Here is a 6,741-nt window from a genome sequence, read left to right on the forward strand (position 1 = left end):
AAGTTTAGTATAAATATTTGGACCATATTTGTTATCCAATAAATAATTAGTACCTAACGGCGATTTATCCGTGCATACCTTGCCGATGAAGGCGAATGAGCCGCCGAGCTTGGAGACGGCGCATGCGACATTGGCGGACGTCTTCACGAAGCCTCCGGACTCGACGAGCGAGACGCCGTCCATGTCTAGCACGATGTCAATCATAATCTCACCGAAGTAAACAATGAGGTCGGGCGCCACAGCACCGGCCACGGGAGCAATAGCATCCCCGAGAGACGCCATTGGAACTTAGCTAAAGAAACGAGAATGAGAGCGCTATTGAAGAAATCGATCAGCTCGAGAGCAAAGCTGTTGTTGGGTGGGTTGGCGAGTCGAAAGGGGGCGGGCTTATAGAGGGTTGCGGGCGGGTTAGCTTGGCAAAAGGTTCCAATTATCTTCTTGTTAATTGTTACTCCGGTTAATATCAATCTTATTCTACAACAATTACTGTCAAAAAAAAGTTCAGGTTGGCATAATTTTTTTTTGCAAATAATGGTTTGGATAATCATGAGAAATTTTTCAATGCATGAATGATTTACCTTGTGAATATACTTTTTTTTAATTTTTTTCATAAAGCTGTGCTTTTATGAACTCACAATATAGTATCAAGCGGATATAAAACATGATGCTCATGGATTAACTCCAAAAGGATAAAAACCGACATATCAGGGGCCGGATGAGGATCAATTAGTAAGAGAGATTATTTACGGAGAATCAATTGGAGGTAGAGAAGTGCCCAACCGCCAACCTGTCTCAATGGCATCTCCATGAGGCACGCGGGGCAGCTCTTGAGTGGTGGCCGGCAGCTTGCTGAAGTGGCAGTTAGGCAGCGCCAGAACAAAGCAAGCACAACAAAACACACAGACCAACACACATCTAAGCCCGTGCGCCGTCGCGCGGAAGGTACTGAACCTCCATCTTTTTGGCTGATCTCGCATTGCCTGGAGACTCCATGGCCCCCCGCTGGGCGTAGGCCATGGCACCTGTGCCTAAATCTGGACGCTCAGCTCGAGCTTTTGGGCTCGGCCCGAGTTTGCGTCGGCTCGGAGCGAGTCAGGCTCGGCCCGTAACACAAAAAGGCCGAGCCGAGCTGCACAATCGGGCTCGTTTTCACCTCGAGCCGAGCCAGGCTCGACTCGGGCTGACTCGCGAGCCCAAAGCTCGCACGGCAGAGCAGCCCAGCGCAGCCCTTAGCAAACAGCCCAACACGCTATCTCACGCAGGTGACGCAGCCCATAGGCAGCACGCTGCCTTGGCCCAGTTTGCACATCTCCACGCCCGCACGATACGAGAAAGAGAGCGAGATGACATAGCAGCTTCCGTAGGGTTTCCTCGCCGCCGCCGCCAGCAGCATGCCGGACGCCGACGCCGGCTCGCTGCTCGCCCACCCTTCCTCCTCCACCTCGTCGACGTTCTCTTCCTGCTCGCCACCGCGGCCGATGGAGTCGACGGCTTCCTTCTTCGCGGCGCTCGCGTACGTCCACGAGGAGCGCCGCCTCCGTCTTCCTCGCTTGCCGTCGGCGACCTTGCTGGTCGCCGCCTGTCTTCTTCTCGACGCACGCACGTGTTCACGAGGAGCGTCGCGCTGTCTTCCTCACGAGCGGTCGGCAACCACCCAGCTTCATCAGAGCGCCGCCGCCGTCTTCCTCGCCTCCCGTCGGCGACCACCCATGTGAAGGCCCACATGGCAGTGACTTGGAGTACGCAGGCTTGGCGAGCCCGCCAAGCTGCACCGAGCTAGGGCAAAGCCCGGGCCGAGCTCTGTTTTGTGGCTCGTCGGAGCATTGAGCTCGGCTCGGCTCGCCCGAGGAACGGCGAGCTTCAGGCAGGCTCGGCCCGAGCTCGGCTCGAGTTGGCTCGCGTCCAGGACTACCTGTGCCGACGCGTCCAAGGTGACACCCGACGTGCACCTCAGATAGGGGCGTCCACGGCGTGGCACGGGCACGAGCGCTGGAGTTTGAGTGGCCGTTGCGCTCGTCCCAGGCTACCCTCACCGCCTCAACTCGCCATGGATGTCATGTGCCTGCAAAAAACCGCGTTCAAGCTTGAGCGGCACAAGAAAGTTAGGGCAACGATCCTCGGGAGAAGAAAGGTGCGGCCGGCAGAGAGGGGGAGGTGCGGCTAGGCGCGGGTAGGGATAGGCCCCGTTGCCGGTCGGAAGGGAATAAGGGCGGCGGAGGCGCCGCTGAGTGGAGGAGAGCTCGAGAATAGGAACCTTCTAGGGAGGTTGCTGGACGCGAAAAGATCGAGAGGTCTCACCGACAATGGCGGCCCACACGGCAACCAATTCGCCCAGCCCTCCATATAGTAGCAATCTCAGTCAAAATTGTTGACCAAAATCAAAATTGGACATCTCAATTGATTCTCAGCTCTTCAACCCCTAGGGAGTTTAGTGATATAGGATATTACTGCAGCGGACAACAAATGGGAGAGCGATTCATCCAGTTTTTCAAATACATAGGAATATGGTTAAGGAGAACATGCAGATCATTACAGGAAATAAATAGAAAGAAAAAATGAAAATCCAGAGTATCGCAAGCGTAGGTAACTTATTATAAAAATTCAAGGATTTGCCACTACAGGAGTGCCTCACAAGTGACCAAAGCAAATGAATTGAAGTGAAGTGACTACTGACTAAATAGCAACCCTTTTTAACTAACATTGAACAAAGCCACAATGTCATGGACCAGAACATCAAAATACAGAAGAAAACCAAGCTGCGTAGAAGATCTGACCCATATTTAACAGCTCACTTATATGAAGGTATTGGTGGCATGCAAACTCGGTAGGCAATCATGGTGCTGCTTTTAGCAAACCATCTGACAACCATTCCGTGTAATTGGGGATATAAGGTTCACATCGGAGATTGAAATCCCTCTCAAAACTGAAGATAACACGACATCTCTGGTTTTCCATATGGTATGACACAAGCTTTTCATTCCACCCATTGGTTTGGAAAAAGATCGATTTGCGTTCCATGTTGACTGCGACAAATGTGCACACCTCATCGTGGCCTATCATTCCCGACATGTCAGCTGTATGCTTCAAAGTCCACTGCCCACTAGCATAATCTTCAAGAACCCACACTGAGAGCTGGCACTTACCATTGCAGTAATCCATATGCATTGCATACAGGCGTCCCTGAGACTGCGCGATATAACCGTAATCCGAGGTGTCCTCTACGCTGAGCGGCATTCGGATTTTCCGCCAAGTATTCCCCTTCGTGTCCACCGTGATCACGGAAGAATCGTGGGTACTCAGATGCAGCGCCCCACCGAAGAAGACAGAGGCTGAACAATTGTGATCGTCCACGCTTGTGCCGTCGCCCCACTCGCTCTCCTTAGAAATCCACCTCCCGGTTTCCGATGAGAAGATCTCCACTCTGGTGACCCCGTGGCCACGCACGAGGACGAACACGGCGAAGCGGGAGGGGACGAGTGGGTCAAAACCCAAGCGGACAATGTTCTTCTTGTTCGGGTGCAGCTGCTTGGTGGCGGGCACGACGGTCCACTCCTCGGTGGCCGGGTTGCACACGACGTACTCCATGCCGGCGGATCCGGCTCGAGAAGATCTCTTCCAGCATTGGCAAAGGAGGAGGCCGCCGCAGCAGTCCACGGTCTGGACGCCCCCGTCCCACGCGCCGCGCAAGAAGGGGAGGCCGGGGTCGACAAGGGGCTGGGCTCGCCCCGACAGGTTGTGGAACCGGAGCTCGTGCTTCCGGTCGTCACGGGCGTAGCAAAAGAAGCCCGATAGGGCCTGCGGCGACCTCTTCCAGAGGCCGGGGTCGGAGCAGAGGGCGAGCCATTATTTGGACACGCACTTGAAGCGGCAGAGCGATCTGTAGGGCACCCGCGCAAGGACCTCCACCAGGAGGTCGTCGGGAAGGCTCTCCGCCGGCTGCTCCTTCTTCTTCCTGGACCTCTTTGCCATCGTCTCGTAGCGATGGAGATCCAGCCGGATGACGGCGGCGGCGAACGTATCTGAAAGGTTATGCGGAATTTGGGGGTTTATATATTGCGCTCCACCTCCTTGGGCCTTGGCCTCCTTTTCTATATAAAAAAACAAATGCCTTGGGCCTGGCCTAATAACTAGAGCGCATTTTGACCCCTCAAGAAAAAAATAACTTGGTGGACCTGGCTGTTCATCTGCTAGGGTTTTCTCGTGCTGCGGTCATCATCGCCATCTAAGAAATTTAGGTCCCCTTGCGTCGGCTGCCATCTTGCCGCTGAGGGGGGCGGGGAGGGGGGGCGGGGGGCTCGGGTCTTGAAGATCTCTATGTTCTTTGTTAATGTCTAGTGATTATCATAGTTTTGCTAGAGTAAATTTTCACTCGTCCTTTTGGCAGTGCCATGAAATTAGAGAGTTTTCTGTCCTCGAAGATCCGATTATTCGAATATGATAAGTTTATATTGCTGTGTTAAGTTTTTTTGTTGTTGGTCTGATTCTTTATGAAGATGAAATCTTGCATCGACACCATGGTGAAGATATAGTGATTCAACGGCCTGCACTTCTAGGGGATCATCCCGGGCCCAAGTACGTTCTTTCTGGATGGGAAAGAGTGATAACATCGTTGCTCCAGTCCAATTGCAGCTTGTTTACCGAAGTCTTTGGAGTATTTCTTCGAGTAAAGATTGATACCGCGAAGAAGATGTTTTAAGAGATTTCATTGTAATTCTTAGTCATAGGAGTTACTTTCTATTTTCTTGGACCTTAGGTCCAAATCAGTGTACCTGTAATTGTAGTTACATGTGTTTATGAAAAAAAGAACTTGGCCGGAACCTGTGAATAAATTGTACTAAAAAACCCGCCACAAAACGGTGATCATTGATCATTCACTTCAGAAAAAAATACTTCTCATGACTAAGTTTGTATTTAGATGAACATTTTCTTTGATCAGGAAAGCTTAGGAAGTTCCTAAAAAAAAGTTACAGTTTTGCAGGCTGAGAACAAATTCCATGTTTTTCTTCATTAGGGAACAATTTATAACAAAAAATATCTAAGAAGAAAATCAAAATAAGGCGAGCGATTGCCTTGCTAGCTTCGCTACAGTAGAAGGTAGAACTATTACTTGGATTGCCTCGGGTCCCCCGAAAGTCCGGAAAAATTTGTTTTTTGATTTGATACATTGTGATCCTTAACGTTGATGAAGTAAGAAAAACGGAAAGAGAGGGATTCAAACCCTCGGTAAACAAAAGTCTACATAGCAGTTCCAATGCTACGCCTTGAACCGCTCGGCCATCTCTCCTACATAACTTATTATGGAAAATAAACTAAGTGAGTAGCGAGTTTTCTTATTCCTGCAGTACAGGTACAACCACAACCACTTGGGGGTTCCATAGTTCTATTGAAAAAATTCCTTTTGATCTAAGTGGAAGGATACAGGATTTTTTACTAGAAATTGCGCTCACTATAAAATAAAAGTTTAATTTGGGTTTTCCCGCAACTAAAGAAAAAGAAAATGGAAGAATTCTTCTTATAAGTGGTGCTTGATGATTGTAAGAACTTTGTGATTGAGTAATACCAGCTTTAATCCCGCAATAAAAACAAGAAAATCTACATCCCCCGCAAAAAAGAAATCAATGTGCATCAGTCGACGGGTCAAAAAAATCGATAACAATTTACAATTTTCACCCTTCTCTTCTTAGCTGCGTGAAAAACACATCAAGAGATGGTGTGAATACATGTGTGATACAAGCTTCTAAAGCTAGGCCGATACTACTCATACATCGGCCAATATATTAGTTTAAGGGGTCTAGTGATATAGATATAACATATCATTTTGTAAATATAATTTTCACACATATCATTCGATAAAGAACGAAGTATTGACCAATGTGGTCAATATGTGACCCAATATGTCCATAGATGTAGACTGATACGTATATGGCAACATTTCTTTCTCATAAAAAATGGTGAAAATAATATTATGCATTTACAGCTTCATCTTATTATCAAAGTCATGTATAATGTTTTTGTAGAAACATATGATTATGATAATATTTGAAATCTTAGATTGAGGATTTTGTGAATCTTTCATAATAATTTCTTAATTAACAAGTTTATAAAGAAGGAATCTAAATTTGTTATGCAAAAACATTAATGATATATTTTTTAACTGAAAGGTATCTTTTGAACAAGAATCATGAAAAATAAATTAGATATGTTTTTCTCCTATATAACTACATATCGGCTGATATATCACCCGATATGTGGCATTTGATATGCGGAAGCCAAACCAATATGGAGCTGATATCTGGTATTTCACCCTTGGTGATACATTAGTCAAAGGGCGTGTTTCCCTTTTTCGATAGAAAGAAATGTAATTCTACTCTCCGTAAAAACATGATATATGGCGTTAAAGGAGTGATGAGCCAGCTTCAATGAGCTCAACGGTTTAAACTTGGAAGATGGGGTGGGGGAGGAGGGGGGAGGGGAACAATTGCACCACTCGAGAGACAAACAAGTGTAGGCTATTAGGCTGCAATGTTGCTGAATGCAAGGGATTAATCAGAATTAAGTTGTTACTAGATAACCATGTGTTCTAACTTCTGAGACCAAATTATATGCAGAACTGCTTACGGCAACTTACGAACATGGACATGTGTGCATAGATATGAATAAAGTTTGTGATAAAAGATCATACATGGCTGCAAATCACCATCAAGTCTGGGATCAAAGAACTTGACTTGTCAATGCCTTTAC

The 6,741-nt window shown here is 47.6% G+C and overlaps 1 non-coding gene across 1 annotated transcript; it reads right to left on the reverse strand.

The window, feature by feature from the left end:
- Positions 1–5,197: 5,197 nt before the first annotated feature.
- On the reverse strand, positions 5,198–5,284 carry TRNAS-GGA (transfer RNA serine (anticodon GGA)). Its single transcript has one exon. It is a non-coding gene; the product is annotated as a tRNA-Ser (tRNA).
- Between the last annotated feature and the right edge of the window lie 1,457 nt (positions 5,285–6,741).

Source organism: Triticum aestivum, chromosome 1D, assembly GCF_018294505.1.
Source record: "Triticum aestivum cultivar Chinese Spring chromosome 1D, IWGSC CS RefSeq v2.1, whole genome shotgun sequence".
In the NCBI taxonomy this organism is placed as follows: Eukaryota; Viridiplantae; Streptophyta; class Magnoliopsida; order Poales; family Poaceae; genus Triticum; species Triticum aestivum.